The sequence below is a fragment of the Elephantulus edwardii genome, unplaced genomic scaffold, assembly GCF_000299155.1.
Source record: "Elephantulus edwardii isolate Elephantulus edwardi_28Jun2011 unplaced genomic scaffold, EleEdw1.0 scaffold00039, whole genome shotgun sequence".
Lineage (NCBI taxonomy): Eukaryota > Metazoa > Chordata > Mammalia > Macroscelidea > Macroscelididae > Elephantulus > Elephantulus edwardii.
This window is the reverse complement of record NW_006399789.1, coordinates 20,410,160-20,433,598: the sequence shown is the minus strand read 5'-3', so window position 1 is coordinate 20,433,598 and position 23,439 is coordinate 20,410,160. Positions and strand designations below refer to the sequence as shown.

General features: G+C 36.2%; 1 protein-coding gene across 4 annotated transcripts in view; it reads right to left on the bottom strand.

The window, feature by feature from the left end:
• The window catches only part of PTPRK (protein tyrosine phosphatase, receptor type, K), an 801,885-nt gene that overhangs the window by 514,150 nt on the left and 264,296 nt on the right, over nucleotides 1–23,439 (bottom strand). The window lies entirely within an intron of this gene.

Sequence of the window (23,439 nt, the reverse complement as noted above, 5' to 3'; positions counted from 1 at the left end):
ACTGAGGGTCTTCTGACTTTCATTGGCCTTCTAACTTTCTAAGCATGATGCTTTTTCCCAAGGACAGGCGTCTCTTAATAACATGTCCAAGGTATGTGAGATGAAGTTCACCATGCTTGCTTCTGAGAAGCACCCTAGTTCGTCCTAAACAATTTTTTTCTTCTATCAGACAATAGGGTATCCAGTACTCTTCTTAAATATCACAAGTCCAAGTTATTGATTCTATTGTCATCCCTATTCATTGTTGAGTTTTCAGATGCATAACAAGCAACTGAAAAAGACAATGGCTTGAATCATAAGCCCTAGTCTTTAAACTGCCATCATTGCTCCTCAACCTTTGCAGAGGCTCTTGACAGTAGATTTTCCCAAAGTTCTTTTGGTTTCCCAGTGTCTTTTGATTTTTCAGCTGCTTGTGTCATAGATGTTGACTGTTTATTCAACAAGCATGAAGTCAATGACCAATTCAATCTTTTCACCGTCTACCATGATGTTGCCTACTGTCTCAGTGGTAAGGATTACTACCATCTTGATGTTGGGATCTAGTTAATATGATGGGTATAGTCTTTGATCTTCTGCAGTAAGCATTCCAAGTCCTCTTTATTTTCAATAAGCAAAATGTATCATCCGCATGACATAGGTTGTTAATGAGTCTTCCTCCAATCCTGATGTCCCATTCTTCTTCATGAAGGCCATTATATTTAATGATTTTCTAGGCATTTAGATTGAATAGAATTAGCTATGCCTCTATTCTAGAAGCATAGCTAAATCTCAAGTAAATAGTTGAGCTGAATACTTAGCCAGTAACAGACTATTGTTTAAAGTACATAACATGCATTCACTACCTGAGGTTCCACAAGCACTTCTTATTATTATTATTACTATTATACCTCATTTACAAGTTAAGAAATTGAAAAACAGAAATGTTTGTGATAATAAGTCAACAGAGCTTCCAAAGTCAACACATAGTCAAGAGTGCTTCATCCAAATCCATGTCCCACTCTGAGGTCTTAGTAAACAGAAGAACTATGAAATAAAATAAACTTGTGTCACAAAAGTATTTAGATACAAAACAAATAAATGCAATATTTTATTGATCTAACTTGTGTGTGTGTGTATAATAAATGCTGCTGCTGCTGTTGTTGTTGATATAAGCCATGGAGTTAGAACTAACTCATAATTGACCTTCCAGTTGGTATTGAGAGGCTATGATGCTCACAGGAGACTATTGCTCATCTTTCTCCTGTGGAGTAGGGGGGTACATAGCTCTTTACCCATGAGGTCACCAGAGTAATCTGTTACATATACACAAGCACATAAAGGATAATGTTCTTTTCCTTACCCATTTTACAGAAAGTCCATCAAAGCTAAGAGTTAGGGAATTAGAATTACTTTTTATTTAAGATACTAAGATCATCTTCATTTAAATAGTGAGACTGTATGCAGTGGCCTAACCATTCTGAGCTTCAGTTTTCCTATTCTTATAAAAAAGAGAGTAAAAATATACCTATCTTCTTAGTGTTAGAGTGAGCACTGAGGTTTAAAAGGTAAAATTTCTACAGCTGAGGGTCTGACAAATAAGACATTCACTTACTCAGAGCCTCATCACAGCCTGAGCACTCCTGCCGTTGGCTCCAATTACCCAATACTCCCTACAGTCTTCTAACACTACAAGAAACCTGGCTTGAAATTCACTAGCCTACTCCACATCCTTCAGTTTGAGTAAATGGCTATGTATGGGACATCTGTAGTGAGGAGGTACAGGACTGCACGCAGTCAGTGCAATGCTCCTTCATCTATAGTAAAGGGCACAAACTGACTGACCAAGTTCAAATGTGAGACCTGCAATACAGGCTCCTGGTAGTAGTCCAGTGTCCACACTAGAAAACTCAATCTCTTGTTTCATGCTATAGTAGATTTTAACAAACATTTATTCCAAAAAATTATAAATATACCTGTATATCAGACTTAAAGTAAAACTCAAATTCTACTGCAAAATATGTGCTTTCTCCAAATACAATTTTAATGAAATTGCATTGGTGTACTGCCACAGAATAAATAAAAGCATGCATGAGCCCCTCAGTGAGTCTCCCTGACCAAATTTGTGAAATTAAGCAGACTTTTGTATTATCACTAGTATGAGGCAAACTGTAGCTCTGGTGACCAAGTAGGTAAGGATTTGCTCTGCCAGTTCAAAGTCATGTGGTTCAAATCCACCGGCTGCTCCATGGGAGAGAGTTGAGCAATTTCTTCCCATATGTTTACTGCCTCTAAAAATTTGGTTGGAATTCCATTGATAAGCCATGTCCAATTGAATGCCACATAATTCCACCTTGAGTCTAATTAGCTCAATTAACACTCAACAATATGTTCATATCACAAGACAGGAGGAATTCAATTACATAAAGGTCAAAGGCAAAGCCACTGTCATCAAGTAGATTTTAAATTATAACATCCCTCCAACACATTGCCAAATCAATCCTGAATGGATGACACTGCTCATCTTTATCCTATGCAGCTGCTACTGAATTAGAACCACGGATCTTCCAGTTAGCAGCACACTACATAATGAACTACATCACCCAGGCTCTTTTAACCTATATAAACAACAAAACAAAAACAAACTCATAGGGACGTTCTCTTGTTTTCTGAAGCTGTAACTCTTTAAATGAGGAGACTTCCCATCTTTCATCCACAGCAACTGGTAGACTTGAAATGCAATAGACACATTTGGCCTTTTGCTCAAGTGAATAATGATGCCAGAAGAAAAGTACTCCTCATGCATTGTTGTGTGACATCGAGTTGAAACTGAGTTTTAAAAGGAAAAAGGAGATTGTTCATATTCTCCCCACAGCAGCAGGTAAATTCAAACCATGTGCCTTTGCGATTGTAGCACAGTTTCTTACCAGTAGGCCTCCAGAGTTACCCACTCCTCAGTATGTTGTTGTTTTTGTTGTTGAGAGCTATCGAGTTGGATCTGACCCATAGCTGGCCCCATAGCAGGTTTTCCGAGACAGTAATGGCATGGGAGGAGATTACCTATCCCTCTCCCCAGAGTAACTGGTAAATTCAAACTGGATGCCTTTGGGCTGTAGTGCAGCTTTTAGCTTTAGGGGACCAGGGCTCCCTACTCCTCAGTGTAAGCAAACCAAACTATTGCTATACGGTCAATGCAGCCTGACAGTGGCCCTCAATCAAGTTTATATATCTTTACAGGAGGAGATTGCCCTTCTTTCTCCCAAGGAGCAGGAGCGGGGACAAACCACTGATCTTTTGGCTAGCAGTGCCACACATAACCATACTACACATACCCATTTTATTCCTTTTAGGTCTCATTTTCTTCTGTAAGTTTGAATTATTTTTTAAAAAAGTTATCTTCTATGATTCTCACATATTATATTTTTATGCAGTAAACTGTGTATTTTTTTCTTAACAGAATATCCTAGATTTCAACCTAATTTATAGAAGCAGGATACTTCTATTCTGGCATATACTCACATTAGACATCCCCAGCCAACTTGTTGAGAAGTCTTAATATTCACATTGCCTAATAGACCGATTACTGCTTTTAACTAATCTTAGACAGATATCTCGAATAAAGTATGTCTAGTTAATGGCTTCAAATTCTCCACATCATTGTCACCTACTTACCTACTGGTACATTAGTTTGTTTTAGGGGTTTGGGATTTTGGTTTTTGTTTGTTTGTGTTTTATTCTTTTTCAATGAAAGTTAAGGAAATAGTATATTTTTTACAAGTCTACATCAATTTTATCTTCAGAGGATCTCCAACTGACTTACTGGCTTTTAAATAGTTATTTTCATCCATTAACTATGCACTTTCTCACATTTTAATTACATAGTATGATATTTACCATTAAGACCAATTAGTAATTTTCTGCCAGCTTCATTTTAAGGTTATATGAATTTTTTAAATAAAAAATGGATGCATAAAGTCTATTAATTTGTAGACATTAGTAATTGAATCATTAGAATGACAAAAATCACAGAATAAAAGCTTGTCAAAACTACACTCAGTGCCAATAATAATAGTCAGTGCTAATAATTTGTTTCTAAAGAATACATCTGCTTCTTTCAATGAAATCAGATTATTACTACATTTTCTGATTGCTCATGGAATAATGTGTAGTTATTACACAGTTCTACTGAAGAACAAAATAAAAAAATAGACAAAGTAAGTACTAGAACTAAAAAGTCACACTTTAACTAATGACTTGACATAGAGACAATTTATGCAGAAGGCATCACAGAAGCCTTTTTAACACTGTTGTTGTTGTTGTTATGTGCCGTCGAGTTGAGTCATTTGTGACTCATAGCGACCCTATGTACAACAGCCCTAAACCCTGCTCTATCCTGTGCCAATCACATTGCCTCTGACACACCCATCCCGATTACCCCAGTCACTGAATCAATCCACCTCATAGAGGGTCTTCCCCTCCTGGGCTGTCCCTCTACTCTACCCAGCATGATGTCCCTCTCCAAAGACCTGTCTCTCCTTACAACATGTCCAAAGTATGTCAGACAAAGCCCCAGAATCTTTGCCTCCAAGGAGTAGCCTGGTTTAACCCTCTCTAGGATGAATCTGTTTGTTTTCTTGGCAGTCCATGGTACATTCAATACTCTTCTCCAGCACTAGATTTTGTTTATATCAGCTCAAGCATAGAGAACGCTGTGCTATTCTTTCTAGCTTCTAAAAGTAATTTCTATAATCTCCCAGAATAACCCACTACCAAACTCTTAATTTCCCAATAAATTCTTAATTTCCCAATAAATACGTCCTTTTTTCTTTGTAATTTAAAAGTATTTACTCTTATCCTCTTTGGCTAAATAATCACTCAGATTTCTAATAAGAGCTTAATATTATTTAGTTGTGATTTAGCAATCGTAATACTTAACATGAAAAATCTATACTGACACATATACCATATACCCATTTTTAAGTAAAGTAATATTCTTAAAAATATTCTTTATACTCTTAAGAAACAGAGTATTCCAGTAAATGCTTTGAGACTGAGGAGGGGGGGAACTTATGAACAAATGTCATTGGAAATAAAATCGAGCAAAATGTTAGTAGTGTATTATCTGTGAGGAACTCCAATCATCTAATTTATTATTATCACATACACTTTTGAATAGTCAATCATAAGCATGCATGAGATTATACTCTGACAAAGAGAAACTTCGAGTAACTATCTTACATAGGAGCATCAAATGAATAATGTCAAATACTTATAAAACAAAGGCAGGTTTCATAGCTTTTAATATAAATCTTATTTACATCCTACAGAGTAATTCAGAAACACACAGTACAAAAAATCATGTATCTCCTGTTTCAAGTCACTAAGGAGGAGGGAGAACAGATAACAGACTAAAGATGATTTTAAAAAATTGAGAAGAATGACAGAAAAACTGCAAGTCCAATATTCATAGACTTCATAGTCTAATAACGAGATGAATAAATAATAAATAATGCCATGAGGATTATTGTCTGTATTAATGGAATTTTTTATCTTTAATCCATACTTCTAAGAATACAGTATTAACATAGGAAATAGGATTAACTACAAAGAAAATAATGAAAGATAAATACATCTCAATATTATATTGTTAAACTCCTTTACATATGCCCCTTAGTACATTGAGGTAATGATTCTTAAATCAGTTTTTATTCAAAATCCATTGAATGTGAATTACAAACTTAAAAAGAACTCTATTTGTCTGCTTAACTTATACAACTTTCTATGATCTTATTCCACTAGGAACTTCTGTAATTTTACTTCCCACTTTTCCTCTTCACAATTCACCTCTCAAATTTGACAAACTCTTTTCTATTTTCCACAGATGACGCCAGTAATCTCCAGAACTAGACCCAAGTCACTCCCTTCCAGGAAGGCCTTCACCCAGCTCAGCACTTATCCTGGACGTCCCAACATTTTTTCAGTTTCTTTTGCCCATGTTGGATTTTCCCCACATAAAATTCTGCACTAAATAATGTCTGCATTTCTGATTCTGGCTCTTAATGATACACTGCTAATGTGCAATTTTTAGATAATTATATGAGGATTTTGTATTTACCTCATATGAGCAATACATCCTCTAAGCATGCACTTGATTCATCCGGGGTCCAATCAGAAAAGAGAATTAACCCTAAATTTAACGAGGGAAATGTAATAATATAAACTATGAAACAAAAAAAATACAAGCAAAAAAGATGGTAGTTCAAACTTACATAGAACATCTCAGATGATGATTTGTTCAGAAAATCCTATGGAACAGTCTACTCTACATGCATGGGGCTATTATAAATCAGAATAGACTCAAGGACAATTAATAATGACAACATCAACACCATTAATGAAAGGAACAAGCAAGGAAAGAGAAGGCAGTTGCCGAGAATCAAACCTCCTTGGAGAAGATGTGGCTGCAGCCCAGTACATCACAGAGAAGTTGATGAGATCATTCAGGCCTAAGTTGGACCACAGTCATGTAATCAGGAAGCACTCCTTGTGTAACAGGGCAACAGTAGCACTGGGACCACAAGTGTTTACACGGAGAGGTGTGGACCAGGCCAGGGCTGAGCACGTGCTCCCCTGGATAACTGTATGCACGGGACACAGCACTTGAGTACAGATGGCTATACAGCCAGAAACCAGCCAGCAGATACAAAAATGGAAGCAAAGCAAAATCAGAAGCCACTTCCTTATAATATGCCCTCTGTCACCCTCCACTGACAAAGCATAACAACCGTACTAGCTACAAAGGAAAACGCCTCGAACAGGCAAACTCCATTGTCAAAGTACCAAAAATAAAGGGTGAGTTTGGGGCAGTGAAGCAATAAACTGATAAATGAGTAGAGCATCTAACAAGGACCTTGTATAAGGTATAAGTTCAAGTGATTCTTGTTAGCTGATTGCCTGGATGACTAGATGAAAGAGACCAAAAAGGTTCAGCCTCAAAATATAACATGTAACTGCTGAGGTAGTTCACATATACTGCCTAAATTCTAGAAACAAACAAATAAACAAAAACCAACCAAAAAAAAAAGAACCCATTAAGACAATTACCCAAAATCAACTAATTTTGAACAAAATGACTCCAAAAAAGAGCAGAATGCTTGGAAATGAGCATTTGATAGTTTTGCAAAAGTCACCATTGTGCGGGTAAGAAACCCCACTAGAGCAGTTCTCAAACATTTTAGTCCCAAGATCCCTTTCGTCACTTTAAAATAACTGAGGAAGCCAAAGTTCCTGGATGTTTTCTTTCTGGAATTTATAAATTAATATTTATCACAGTAGAAATTAAAACTCAAAAATGTTTCAAATATTTTTATTCACTCACAATGACTAAATAACATTTATTTACAAAAAAATAGATCAAATTTTTTTAATATGTAAAGTATTGCTTTACTTTTTTTTTTTAAAGTGTCTTTAATGTCTGATTTAATAAAAGACAATTAAATTCCTATCTTTCCCTATTCAATTTACTATGGTGTCATGTTCCCTCTGAGAAATTCTCTCACACTCATGTGAGAAGAAAAGAAGACAGCAAGTCATTTTGACCATAGGGATCCCCTGGAAAGGGTTTTGGGGACCCAGAGTAGTTCCTGGAATACATGTAGAGAACCACTCTATTTATATATACATAATTCTTTTTATCTCCATGCTCTAATGAGAACATTATTAGCACTTTTATTTGTATTGAGTCTACTTCACTCATCCCATCTCTGCAGGATATAATGATGTACACTATGAAATCATTTCAGAAACAAAACTCTTCACTGGGGTGTTGGATGCCTGGAGAATGAAAACAGAAAAAACTGAATTTTATAAGCCCTTCTAAATATAAACCGTTTTCTTCCATACTAGCCTCCCATCCTCAGAGAAACAGGTTGCTATGTGTGAATAGCAAAGTGGAGAAGACAAAATAATATTTTATTTTAATAAGAAAAGTGTTTTGTGCATTCTTAAGACCCTTCTGAATAGCTACCAAAGCACCAACACACTGCAAAAACAGTTCGTTCTTGGCATTGAGTGAGATTTTCCCAGTAGAAACAAAAAACATGCCAGAAACAGTTGGCGTGAAAAACTAAAAGCACTATATAGGAATATGGTTTCATGCCCAGTTAGTTTAAGAAGCAATAATCAGGATCTCTGGATAGAGAGAGAAGTGACAGTCGGAATCATGAGTTGGGTCCCAGCCCATCTGTGATCATTTCGTTGGAGGATGGGGATTGCTCTATTTAAAATTACTATCTCTAGGCAATTCTGTTGCTACAAATTTGTGCTGAAGGCAGTACCATCCCCCAGTTATTCATAATATCTTTCACCTTCCTATTTCCATTTTTCAAGCCATCTGATTAAGTGACAACAGAACTATTTGCTGAAACAAAGAATCAGTTTGATTATCATTCCCTTGCTTTTCTCTTGCAATCAACGAGCAATTCTTATTGTCACTATTTCCAAACAATACCATCAATTCCTGCACTTCTCCTACTCTTTAATAATTTTACCAAGCCATGATCAGTTCTCAGGAGGAAATGAAACAAGTTCCAATTAGGTCTCATTATTCACCCACTTTAAAAAAAACCAAAACACGAAATCTACTGCCATCAAGTCAATTCAGACTAATGGCAAGCGAGCTTCCATTGGCTTTCTGAAATGATAAGTCTTAATGGGAGGCAATTACATCATTTTGCTTCTGCAAAGTGGCTGGTGGGTTCAAAGTACTATATCTTCAGTTAGCTGTCTAACACTTTACCTATTGTACCTAGACTTTCTTATTAAGGTCCAACAGGAGGTTTCTAGAAGCAAATAAATTAATGTATTTGGAAAATATACAAGTAATCTTTCCTGATTCCATATATGATCATCAAACAAATGGTCTCATGTTATACTAAAAATAAGATCCAGACCTGGATTCTTCACCATCATTAGGATCTGTTTCCTGCCTTCCACTCCTAGTTTATCTCTTCTCACCTCTATTATGAAACATGCTCCAGATATACCGGGTTCCTTCAGTCTACTAAAATGTCAAGTGTGTGCCACTTTAGCAGCATTCAGATCTGGAGGACACCTAGCCTTCAAGTCAAAGGTAAGAGGTTCAAATCCATCAGTTGCTCTATGGAGAAAAATATGACACTCTGCTTCCATTAAGATTCTTTCTTTTGTTGTTAAGTGCTATTGACTTGTAGCGATTATGCACACAACTGAAAAAAACTATCCCATCTGGAAACACTTCCACAATTTCTGTTGTGTTTGAGATCATTGTATCATTCTTCTTAAAAAGAGTCTCCTTTGTTTTCTTTGGCCCTCGACTTTACAAAGCATACTGCCCTTCTCCAGGCACTGGTCCCTCCTAAGAACATGTTCAAAGTACAGAAGATGAAGTCCCATCTTCCAAGCAGCATTTTGGCCACACTTAAAAGACAGATTTGCTTTCGGATACCCATGGTAGATTCAATATTTTTAGGTAACAAAACAATGTGAAGTCATCGATTCTACCATTGTTGAACTTTCAGATACAATCTCAGGCAAATGGCACCTCATCCCTTGGATTAGGTGCACCTTTCTTTGTCTATGAAGTGAAATCCTTGCTCTTTCACAAGTTAAAGAGGTTCCTAGCAGCAGGTTTGTCCACTGCAATACATTAACTGTTTCTTGACTGTGGTTCCATGGTTGTGTTAACTGTTGTGTTGACTGTGGATCCAAGTAAAATTAAGTCTTTGACAACCTTAATGCTCTCTTCATTTATCATGGAACTTTATTTCTATTCAGCAGTGAGAATACATTTTTTTACATATGCAAAGGTTCTAATGACAGTTCCAATCGGTAATACACCATAGCAAAATTTACAAGAAAATGCTGTGTTCTACATGGCTGCTAGGAATCAGAATGAGCCATAACAGAGGATTAATGACTGCTCAGTGTCTTTGTGCTTTTATTAGTGTTTTCTTTGGAATGCTTGCTCTCCTCTCTGCAAGCTTATTTCCATTATACAGGTCTCAGCTCAAATGCCAACTATTCATGAAACAATACTGAAAAAAGTCATTCCATCTAACATTTCACTCTTTTTTATTTCTACATATTAACTCCCTGAAGCTGTCTCATGGGCTTACTTGATTTAAAAACTCCAGGAAAACTGGAGCTTCATTTATTTTGCTGGTCCAAAAACTTAGGTCATAATAGAGAACATCTTATAACACAATAATATTTTGTGGAATGATGAATAATTAATAAATTGTGTGTCCATGAATTTTACATGTTTATCATCACAATGATCTGTGCCATTCTGTTTCAAATGCAAACATAGTTTTTTACTACTTGCATTTAGCAATAATAATTAATAAGAAGAGAGGGATAAGATAATCTAATAAAGGGGAAAAGGTGAGAATTATGTCTGATAGTTTTCATATTCCATTTAATTTCTACTCTTTGTATTAATTCACACTCAATAAATTTCTAAGTGCATTGTACCTCAATTTATGAATATACTCTGAAATATGTTTATTTTCCCATAAGACCATGTATGATGATATTAATTTAGCCAAAACATTGCTTTTAAAAGCTTGCAATATTGGTTGAATGCAGAGTTTTCCAATGAAATACAAGAATTCATTCATTTATTCATTTTTGTTTTGGGGTAAAATCTTTTGATACTAAAACACATCGTTGTATTATATAATACTATATATTTTATATTGAGAATATACATTTGTGCATCTCCCCAGCCCATCACAAGGCTATGAAGAGCAGAAACCCATTGTTCCCACCTATCATCCAACAAATGGATTATGCTCCAGTACACTCTTGATGAAATTAACTGCAACAAACCAATAATGAAGATGTGTCAAAAAGGGGAGTAAAAAGGTTAGCAACACTATTTTCAGTTAAGATAAGAATCTGATCCTTCAGGTATCGGCAAGCACAGCAAAAGCTTTAACTGTGACCTTTATCTCAGGGTTCCTCTAACTGCACCTTGCCACAGTTTATCCAGACCAATGCCACAGTCTTTCTGCTACCATCACCAATGTCTCACTCTCACCAGGGTCTCACCAGTCTCCAGTCTTGCCTCACTTATAACTGCTCTGAAGCAAACGTTGCTGGATGACTGAGGAAACCAGAGGTTTCTTGAATTTGTGTTGTTGAACTGGAACCAAAGCCTGGACTAATGGAGGAATTAATTGTGTGCTCGACCTGCTGGGCTACAACCTGGATTTGCATTGGGTGATATTCTTTGCCTCCCTCACTCTCCATCTTACTTCCTCAATAAAGGCCATTCTTGTTATCACAACTGTCAGTCTGTGAGTCAAAAACAAATAAACGAACAAACCTCTTGCTGCTGGTGTGGCTCTGGAGGCATGATGGGGCTGGGCTATGTGCTCTTTATATGCTTTCTGCTCCAGTGTAGTGAGAGGCTGAGCTATTCTCCTTCCGTCTGGCCCTTTCAGAAGGAACCTCACAACCCTGTGCTCTCCAGGCAGTTATAACATTTTGTTGTGTCTTCTTGAGCTACCTTTTGAAATCTTCCATTCAGCTCTTTAATTTCAGTTTATTATCTCTTCTTAATAGTGCCATTTTCAATGTCTTTTGGACTTCCTTTTTTTTCTCCTCTATTGTTTGTAAATGAACTTTTGCTCTAGTAGAGTTCCCAGATTAAGACAAACTAGAAAAGAGGATTGGTCATCCACTTCTCAAATACAAGGCCTTTGGCTGTAAAGAAAAGTCCTTTATTACCTCAAAATTGTGAAAGCTAGAAATGCATATGTGAAGAGCACTGATTTGAAGGAAAGGCCTTTCTTTGGCTATTTCTGTTTCTAGTAGTTGCTGGCAATTGTTGGCCTCCTCGTCATACTGATGCATCTGCTTCCATTCTCACATAGTAAGACCCATGTGTGTGTCTCTATGTATATTTTTTGTGTTCATAAGATACCATTTAGAAAAGACCAGGCTTCGGATTCAGCCTACTATGGTAGACCTTCATATCTGAAAACTCCTACATCCACTGCTCTCTTATGAATGTGGCTAGGTAATAAAACCTGGATGTGATGCAAAACCTGATATGTAAAAATGAAGAATTACTGCATCAGATTATAAATGGAAAATGATTACTTCTTATATAACTGCTAAAGTCCATCAATATACAATTGCCAAAACAAAGCACTGAATAACAGCCAAACAACTGAGAATCATGGTCACATGAAGTGGATGCATAGCCTTAAATATCACAGCCAAAGTAATTCTAGCACCTCAGTACTCAGTGTCACCAGATGTATATCATTAATTCATAAGTAAGCTGGACAGCTTCTTAAATTTTTATACTATTCTAGTAAATACAAAATTTCAGATAAAGTCATAATCATAAGAAAGCCATAGGTGCATTTCTATCTGTCCAAAGTATGAAAGACAAAGCTTTATCAACCTCTTTTTTCTCATTCCCCTTAAATTTCCCCTTTTTAGTTTGTTGTTCTTTGAAATCTGATGTTAATTTTCAACTCTAGTCTTGACCCTGAGTCTCTAGAAATACACACGCACAAGAACAAACATCTTCACCAACAGTTTTAAATGATCCATAAACACGACATTAATTAAGCAGTTCTGCTCTAAGATCTCTGCAATTACTGACATCTCGGCATAGGATAGTCCATGGCTATCCAATCTGTATAATTTAGATGCAATATTTTAAAAAGCAGCCACTGAAATAAACCTCTTTGGTCAAGAATAATCAGAGTTGCATTACTCCAAATAGCAAACACCTCTTTGTCCTCTAGGCAATTTTGTAATCATCACCTATATTTTGAAAGAAACCAAGTTTGTAAAGAACAATGAAGGGTAAGAAATGGCAGCTCCGAGTTTGGAAAGAACAATGAAGGGTAAGAAAAAGCAGTTCATTACGCAGTTCCTGAAAACAGTCTAAAGAAAAAATATTGCGCTAAAGTTTCTAGCCTGTTGTCAGGATATATCAACTGTGTTAATGATGGATGGCTGGAACTAAAAGGTCAGTAGAGGATAACTATACAGCATCCCAACATTTTCATATAAATTAATTTCCCAAAGCCACAATCTCCTACCCAGTGGTCACATTATGTCTGGAAGTAACTAAAATCAGTTCAATATACTAGAAAGTAAGTAACTATATGCTTGATTCAAAAGTAAAGGGGAAATAAAATGTTTTCTCATAAACAAACAACAAAGTTACAATCAATTAAAGAAGAACTCAAGTCGAACAGAATTTTTCAATTAGGTCCTTATATTCAAGGGTAATCTGTCACAGGAACAGTTTAACTAGCAACCAAGAAAGTTTCACTTTAAATTAAACAAGAAAGACAATTAAGTTTCATGATTACATTAGAAGTTCCTTTGTAAAAGATCTCAGTAATAATAATAATAATAATAACATAAACTAAAATTAAACACATCCCTGTCTATAATGTGAATGGATAGAGCTCAAGCTTTAAAGTCAATCCAGCTCTGAATTAACAACCTAGCTTTGCTACTTTCTCCTGTAAGACTTCCATGACCATTTTTTTTCTTCTTTTCATTTTGTAAAATCTGAGACACAACAAAGATGAATATCTCAGAATAAAGATGACAGTTCAGGATTATTTTGATAATCACAGAAATACGAACTTAGATATGAACTAAAACATTTTTTAGCTACAAACTATTATCTAAACAAATAACCTGTCTGCCTATTTTTATATCAGTGTCGCAGTGTCTGAGAAAACATAATAATATTAAAGGAAAAGAACAAAGAAATGAGGCAGAAATATACAACCCCCTTTCTAAAAAAGAGAGAGAAAAAAGAGAAAGAGTATATAGTGAAATTAATAGTCACATTAGAAAGGATTTAAATGTGAGTTTAATGTTGCTTTATTTACAATAGTAAAGAGATGGAAACAATTCAAGTATTCCTCAATGGACAAATGACTAAAAAAGCAATGGTAGATTCATACAATGAAGTATGATGTAACAGTGAAAACAATGATTAAATACTGAAACCCTGCGCAAAATGGACAAATCTAGGCGACATTATGTGGAATGAAATAAGTCAGTCACAAAAAGTATTCCATATTATTATTTTTAAAAGCTAAAGATATTTTGTAGAGTCACTTTAGTGTGATTAAGAGAGGGGATAAGGAGAATAAAAGTAATTCATCAATAATGAATATTTAGTAAGATGAATGAAGAGAAAGGTAGTAAGAGGAGGATCAGTCATTGTGGATTTTGTGATTACTGACATAGAGCAAAATATACTCAAATGAATGCCTGGAAACGTGAACGTACTTTGTAAAGTTTTACTCAAATTTTAATAGAAATTAATTTTAAAATGTATATGGATTGAGGCTCAGTGTCAAGAAGACAAAGATTCTCACCACTGCATAAGGATGGATGGTGAAGAGATTGAGATTGTACACAGCTTTAGTTTGCTTGGCTCCATAGTCAACAGTCTTGGCACCAGCAGCCAGGAAATTAAAAGGCACATTGCCATGGGAAAGTCTGCTGTTAGGGACCTCTTCAAAGTGCTGAAGAGCAGTGGTGTCTCTCTGGAGACTAAGGTGCGTCTGATACAGGCCATGGTCTTTGCAATCACCTGTTATGCATCAGAGAGTTGGACAATGACCAAGGAGGATAGAAGGAGAATTGATGCCTTTGAGCTGTGGTGCTGGAGAAGAGTATTGAGAATAGGACGACAAACAGATTTGTCCTGGAGAGGGTTAAACCGGGTGGCTCCTTGGAGGCAAGGATTCTGAGGCTCCGTCTAACTTACTTCGGACATGTTGTGAGGAGAGACTGGTCCTTGGAGAGGGACATCATGCTTGGGAGGGTGGAGGGACGGCGCAGGAGAGGAAGGCCCTCTATGAGGTGGATTGATTCAGTGAGTGACTGGGATAATTGGGATGGAAGTGTCAGAGACAGTGCGATTGGCACAGAACAGAGCGGAGTTTAGGGCTGTTGTACATAGGGTCGCTATGAGTCGCAGGCGGCTCGACGGCACATAACAACAACAACAACAACAACATAATCTAGGAAGACAGAAGAGGAGGGTGATCAAGAAACTGAAACTATGTTTATCTGTTTTATCCAATAATTTCATCTGTCTTCCAAATATTGGTTAAAAATTTCAACAAACTATAATAAGTGTAAATAAGATGAGGTTGTGGCTTTTGATCAAAAGATAATTAAAAGTAAAAAATTATGAAGAGTAAAATGACACAAAGAGGTAATTATAAATGCATAAAATCTGATTAAAATTAAAATGACAAGAACAAGTAACTATACAGACACTAATGCAGGTTTTTATTTGCTTTTTTAAATTTTTCTTTTATGCTGTCTTAGTTACAAAGGTTGAACACATTGCTTTCACACTGAATCTTTCCCATTTCTTTCACCTCATTCAGCCATCAAATTGGGGAACCCTGAGTTAACCTCCTCCACCCCACTTCCCATCACCTATCCTCATTCTTCTGCTTCCATCCTCCCCTCCCGTGGATCCTCATACTCATTCTACAATAATGGTCTTATACATCATTTGTGCTTATGAGACTGAGATAGCTCACTCAGCATAATTATCTGCAGTCCCTTTTAAGTTAGGTAGTAATTTATAAAACCATAGCATCTGCGCGCTGCATAGTTTTCCATCATGTGAATGTACCATAATTTCTCAATCCATTCAAATGTGGTTAGACATTTGATATGTTTCCATATTTTTGGCGATGGTGAATAACATTGCTTTGAACATTGGTGTACAAGTCTGTTTGTGCCTCAGTTCTCATTCTCTCAGGGAATATTCCATGCCATGGAATAGCTAGGTCATAAGGCATTTATATGTTCAGCTTTTTGAGGAAACGTCAACTGCCTTTCAGAGTGGTTGTACCATTTTACACTCATACCAACAATATATGAGTTCCTATCTTGCCACATCTTCTCCCAACATTTAGTACTTGCTGTCCTGTTAAACTCTGTCTCTGCTACTGGAGTAAGATGATCTCTCATTGTGGTTTTGATTTGCATCTGTATTATTGCCAGTGATTTGGAGCATTTCCTCATGGGTATGCCGACTATTTCCATATCTTTGTGACATGTCTTCTGTCCATCTTGTAATTGTGTCATCATTCCTTGTCTTGTGGAGGCCCAGGAGCATTCTGTAAACTTTTGTTATGAGACTCTAGTCTGAAATGGTATTGCCAAATTTTTATTGTCAGTCAGTAGATTTCTTTTTCACCTTGTTGGAAAAAAAATATTTTATGCACACAGGAATTTAATCTTTAGAAGATCCCATACATCACTTTTACCCTCTTAAGATTGTGCATTTCTGGCTATATTTGGCAGTCTCTTTATACCATAGACCAGGACTTCTAAGCTTGATCAAAATTTGTCTGTTACGAATTTTATGACTTGGGGCTTTAATCCCAGATCTCTGATTCACTTTGAGTTTATTTTGTGTATGGTGTGAGGTTTTGATCCTGTTTCAACTTTTTTCAGCAGTCCAGTTTTGCCAGAATCATTTCTTGAAGAGGTTGTCCTTTCCGCATTTGATAGGCTTTATTTCCTTGTGGAATATCAGTTGACCATAGATAGATGGATCTATTTCTGAATTCTCAATTCTGTTCCATTGATCTATGTGCTCGTCATTGTATCAGTACTATCTATGTTGCTTTAGTTACTACCACTGTGTAGTAGGTTTTGAGGTCAGTGAGTCCTATGCCTCCCACTTCATTTTTGTTTCTCAGAAGTATTTTGCTTATTCAAGGTCTCTTCCCTTTAAATTTCCTTAAAAAAATTATTTTGGTATCTGTATTGGGAATGCATTGAACATGTAGATTGCTTTTGGTAGGATTGCCATTTTCACAATATTGAGTCTTCCTAGCCATGAATAAGGGCACATTTCTCCATTTCTTTAGGTATTTTATTGTGTCTTGCAGAAATGTTTTAAGTTGATTTTTTTTTTAATAGGTCTTTTGTATCTCTAGTTAAGTTCACTCCCAAGTATCTCAATTTGTGGTTGGCTATTTTAAATGGTATTGCTCTGAGTTCTCTTTGTTACTGTAAAGGAATCTTACTGATTTTAGGATATTGATCCTGCCACTTTACTAAACTGACCTACTCTCTCTAGCAGGGCATTTGTTTTTCATTTTTTTGTGGGTTTTTTTGTTTTGTTTTGTTTTTGTTGAGTGTTTGGGGTTTTCTGTGTACATTATCATATTATCTGTATATAGTGACAGTGGAGCTATCTCTTCTCTGATCAGGATGCATTTATTTCCTTCTCTTGTCATATAAAATACTGAATAGAAGTGGTGAAAGTGGGCATCCTTGTCTGGTCCCTGTTTACAAGGAAAATTCTTTTAGTCTTTTTCCATTAAGTATGCAGTTGGCTCTTGGTTTTGTGTGCATACTTTTCATTATGTTGAGGAAATGAGTATCTTTATCTGGAAGTGGTGTTGGATTTTGTCAAATGCCTATTCAGCATCAATTGCAAAGATCATATGCTTCTTGTTATATACTTTGTTATATGATGAATTACGTTGATTGTTTTTCTTATGTGGAACCATCCTTGCATACCTGTTTTGAATCCCACTTTATAATGGTGAATTATTTTTTAATGTGCTTTTGGATTCTGGTGACTAGGATTTTGCTAAATATTTTTGCATTTATATTGATTAGAGATATTGGTCTGTAGTTTTCTTTCTTAGTAATAGCTTTGCCTGGTTTTGGTATTGGGGATACGATTGCTTCATAGAATGACCCTGAAAGTTTTTCTTCTTTTTCAATTTTTTATTTTTTCAATTTAAGTAGAATTGATGAAAGATTCTCCCTGAATGTTCAGTAGAACTCAACTGTGAAGCCATCTGGTCCAGGACTTTTCTTCGGCAGAAGTCTTTTTATGACCTGTTCAATTTCTTATTTTGTGATAGGTCTGTTCAGGGGTTCAATATCTGTCCTTGTTAATCTGGGTAGGGCATGAGTTTCAAGGAATTTTAGACATCAATGTTGTTGTTGTTGTTGTTGTTGTTGTGCCTATGAGTCAGAACCTGCCCCTAGCAGACCCTACTGTGGGTTTACAGAGGCAGTTAATTGCACAGGAGACGGTCCATCCTTCTCCCATGGAGCAGCTGGTGGCCTCAAACCTCATGCCTATGGGATTGCAGCACAGCTTCTTGTAACTAGGCCACCAGAGCGCTCTTATAATCACTAACAATTATTAAAAGCAGCAGTAAATGTGAGAGTTGGGGATAGTCATTAATTGGGAATCAGTGTACTTTTATTATATGGTAATAAGGATATTGAAATGAAATAAGACCACTGGTTTTATAACCAAACTAATAAAAATGCTAACATTATGCTGTATAGTTTTTTTAAAACGGAAAAAAGGGGGAGGATGAAATGAAAATCGTTTAACATAGTTTTACAACTAGAATAAGGATGCCCTAAAATCCTCCTCCTGAAAAAAAATGCTACATCTATTAAAACTGCTTAAATATAGCTCAAAACCTCAGGTGTTAAATCTTATTTATTAGAAGGTACAGTGTCAAGCTTCCTGTTTTTACCTAATCAATTAATGTAATATTTTTGAAAGTTTCTGCTCTACAATATGGTCAGAGACATAGCAGTGGCACAATGTGATGTATATAACCAATGTCATTGAACTGTTCACATAGTAAATTGTGAGTAAATGTGTGTCTAATAATTTACACTGCTACCAAAAGATGACATTACAAAAAAAAAAATTTAAAGAAAAAATACTCACAAAGCGCCAAATGTATGAGCTGTTATTCTGTATCATTGGGTCAGAAGCAATCCATAGCTTACCCTCCAGCGGGTTTTCAGAGGCAATTAATCACACAGGAGGAGATTGCCCATCCTTCTCCTGTGGAGTAGGTGGTCGATTCAAATCACATTGTGTGTGTGTGTGTGTGTGTGTGTGTGTGTGTGTGTGTAAGTGATAAAACCAAATTAAAATAACTCAGATAAAACAGCAAGACTCCTCAGACCACTGAGGTGCAGTGTGGAGAACTGTGAGAATGTAGTAAAGATAACAGAAATCATATCAAAATTCTCTGGGATCATGTTTTCCACCACCATTGCTATCAAACTATTTATTATTTACAAGAATAATACTAATAAAACAGTAAACATATCTGGAATACTATAAAATGCAATACTGGTCAAAAGTAAGAGAAGGAAAAGCATTCCAATTTTGTCTGTTTAGGTTATATACAAATATTATCACTTCTAGTAGCACATGCGCTCCCCCAAGGACAAAAGTCCTCTCAAACATTCCTTTAACATCTAACCAGAAAAGCTGCACGATGCAATTGACCTCCACAGCAACAGCGCTCCTTTCACCGTGAGAGCAGCAAAGGCTCGCACGTCAATGTTTTCATAAATGCTAAGTTAAACTCAATGGGTGAACACAAACATTGAGAAATTGCCGAGTTTGAGTTCTCACAGTAAGTTTTTAAAGCTTCTCTCTAGGGTGCACTGTACAGATGAAAATAGAAAAATCATTTCAGCCAAAACATGAAACAGTTGGAACTCTGACCCACAATCATATGCAGGTGTTTTTTTTTTTTGTTGTTGGTATTTTTTGTTTGTTTTTTTCAAAGGGAAAAAGTAGATAGAATATATGTAATAGCTATTTCCTTGGTTTTCTTTCCAATTTTCAATAATTTTTCTTTTACACCTTTTAAACTACCATTGAGATTTACTTTTAGGATTTATAAGCTAAATAACATACTGCGTCTCAAGACCAAAAAAATAGTATCAGATTTTTCTTCTTTGAGAATACCTAGATGCAGAGATGCTCTAAAACATTCCTCCTTCGTATAATGTAAAAAGTACCTATATAATCTTATGTTTTTGTGAGATTTATATTACTTTGGTAGAAAAATTCTCATACTCATTATGAGAGTAGTTGTTATGTGCTGACACACAGCTGGCCCTCCTAAGGGTTTTTAGGGGCAGTTAATCGCACAGGAGGAGAACACCCATACTTCTTTAGTGGAGTATCTGGTGGATTTGAACTGGGAGCCTTTAGAATTAGAGCACAGCACCTTCTTACCAGTAGGCCACCACAGTTCAATTCCTACTGTGGAAGATTATTAGCTGCTGTAAAGCTGAATGTATTTCAATGGGATGTAAAGTCTCAAGTGAATTCCAAAAATCAGCCAATGAAAACCCTACCGATTAAAATGTTTTGACCCACAACTTGTTACGGGGATAGCTTATGAGTTGGCAGCAACTAACAGCACCACACATGCACACACACCATTGCAGCACTGAAGTTACCTCACCAGCAGTGATTCAACTGTCAGCATCATGAACTGGCAGTGATTACTCTGATCGTGAAATACATATCATCCTCAGATTCAGCATAATTCTATTGCCATATACTTTAACTGGACACTCACAATTCTCACAAAGTTGGCCCAGATAAACTCAACAAAGTTTATTTGACACAAATCATGAGCATAAACTCAAAGTTCATAGTGTGTTGTGCTCTGTACTGTCAAATCAGAACTGACTCATAGTTGACCCTCTAGAAGATTTTCAGAGGCAGTTAATTCCATGACAGGAAATTTGCCCATTCTTCCCCTGCAGAGCAGCTATTGGACTTGAGCTCCATGCCTTCAGGATTGCAGTGCAGCTTCTTGCCACTAGGCCACACATACCTGTCATGATTTACTTATTTTGCTTCAAAAGCTTTCTATTCTACTTCTCCTCCCTCAAAAACAAACAAGCAAATAACCTCAAAACACCAAAAATATACATAAACCAACAACAAAAAACCCACCCAGAAAGCCTTGTTATTGCCATTGAATTGGAACCAATTCATTCCTGATCTTCTCTTATATTTCCAAGGCTTCAAATCTAATGAGAAGAGAATCTTTTTCCTTATTTCTGTCTGGCAGAGTCACTAGTGGATTTGAACCAGTAGAGAGGTTATGTCTTTGGTATAACAGTGTAACTAACCCTGGGTACTACTCAGCAGAGCTCCTTCGAGTGGTTGACTTTACAACTTTTCAGGTAAATAGCATAATTTGTTTTCTTCTTTGCATTGTTATAATATCAATCAACTTTTGAACTCTGTAGTTATGATTATACTTTCTGATGCTTACAAATAGCAGATATTCTATCAATAAAATTGGTAATAGTGGCTCCATGGTACATATTGATTCACAGAATAATTTTTATAATTAATTTATTTATTTTTCATTTCAATGAACATCTACAGAGATTTTGGAATTCCATTCATTCATTGTTGCACTTTTCTCCCCGCCCACCCCACCTCCACCCCCCCACAGAATAATTTTAAGGCAGTTAAAATATGTTTTTAATCAATGCACTATTTCCTGTAGAATGATATTGTACAAAAATGCTAAATACTAACCAATATAGTATTAGATTTGAAGAGGTTTACATAACTTGTCTCAAACTCAATTCACATCTCACGTAAAACACTTCTTTAATTGTTCTATTTTATACCACTTACCAAAGTGGATAATCAGTGTTATTTATAAAGGAATAACACAAATAATTTTAAATTGTGCAAAACACCTAGTGAGCATGAATTTAAAGTAAATTAACAAACATAATTTATTTTATCCTCCACAGCGATTTTTCATGAATGAAGCATCACATAAATAATCAAAGAATCACAAAAATGTCCATAAAAACAAAACCGAGATAAGCTTTATAGAAGAAGCAGCAGCCTATTTGACCATATAAGGGATACTTGACCTTATTAGAAAAGTCTAGACCTCTCAGAAAGAGTTCTCTGAGGCTCTATTTTAAAAAATTAAAGAGATTGATAAGAAGAAAAGGAAAGTTCATTTCAGGCAAACAAAATCACTGGTGCAAAGCACTCTAAGGATCCATAATAAATAGATTCTTATTTAATGTAAATAAATAAGAGGAATCAAAGCCTAATAGGATAGGAAAGAAATGGGGGAAAGGTGGCTGGAGATACAAGAAGGGAAGAAAGCAAACAAAAATTTTTGTTTGTATGTGAAATGTCACAAGACACTGCAAGGATTTAAACAGAGGAGGTAAAAGTTGCCATTCTAATTAAGAATTGCATTTTAGAAAGATACTCTGGCTACAGTGTTGGAAACAGATACAGGACAGGCTTGTGAGCCAAGAGGATAAGGGAACCAGATAGAAAGTAACTGCAGCAGAAAATTAGGAAAATGTTATAAATTTGTGGTAGCAGGTACTGGAGACATAATGAAGCCACTCTATGTTTAGAGGAGTTAAATGTTTACAGGAGGCAAACATCACCAAGAATTGACCATGTACTAGAGAACTAACAAATACCCTTTAAGGGAATAAGGGCTTTACTTTTGCTCAGAAATTCCAGAGAAGATGTCAAGGAGGCAGACCATATGACTATTTTAGAGCAAAGATTTTGGCAGCTAACACATTTTATAATCATTTACATAAATATTTACTCCTGTGAATTCTAGTGTTACTCTGTGCTCCTTGGGTTTCATTTCCTTTTAAACAACCACCACCACCCTATTCAAAAAATCTTAAGAATAAACAAAATTAATTTACTAAGTTAATATAAATATGGTAACTTACTACAAAGCTTGGAAAGAAGGCTCTGCAAACACTTTATCATTAATCATGATGGAGATACAATAGAAGGCATCTTTACTGCCTTTCACTTCATTTTACTTCAACAGTGATTAACAATCTGAGTGACTTCTCAGATCCCACAACAGACTCTGTTGTGGATAAAAGACATTTAAAATCAAACTGGTAAGCATACAGAACTGCCTTACTTTTGTGCAAATAATGTAACCATGACCTTATTTTCATACTCACAACCTCTCTAGGTGTGGAGTTGGGGGTGGGGGAAGGGTTTCTTCATAAGCATGCTGAATTAAGATTTTTATACCTTGCTAATTTTAGTTTGCTTCTTTTTTGTTTCCTTCCTAATGGATTCTGTATAAGGTCTTCATCATAGAGCCTGCTAACATGGGGGAGTTTGGTTCTCAGTAGTAGAGCCTCAAGTGTTTCTGTCAGCAAGCTCTTCCAGTAGATTTTCTTCTGGCTTTTTAAAGGGCTTCTGCAATGAAGAAAAACATTATGCCTGCTGCTCTGGAAACAGCCTTTACCAGGGTGGTGAGCCTTATCCAGGAGATGTATGGGTCTGTGCATTCCAGCGGGATGGAGAACTTGGAAAGCTGCATACCCAGAACCTCACTCATTCTGCTCCACCAACAAGCTGGCCAGCCTAAGCACTCAGGCCATTTGAATCTACTATCCAAAGGCATGTGCTTCGAATCTACCATCTGCTCTGTGGGAGAAGGATGAGCTATCTTTCCCCATGTGAAGTACTAACTCTGAAAATCACCAGAGGTTCAGCTGTGAGTTGGTTCTGACTCAATGGCACACAATGACACTCAAGTACAAGTCCTG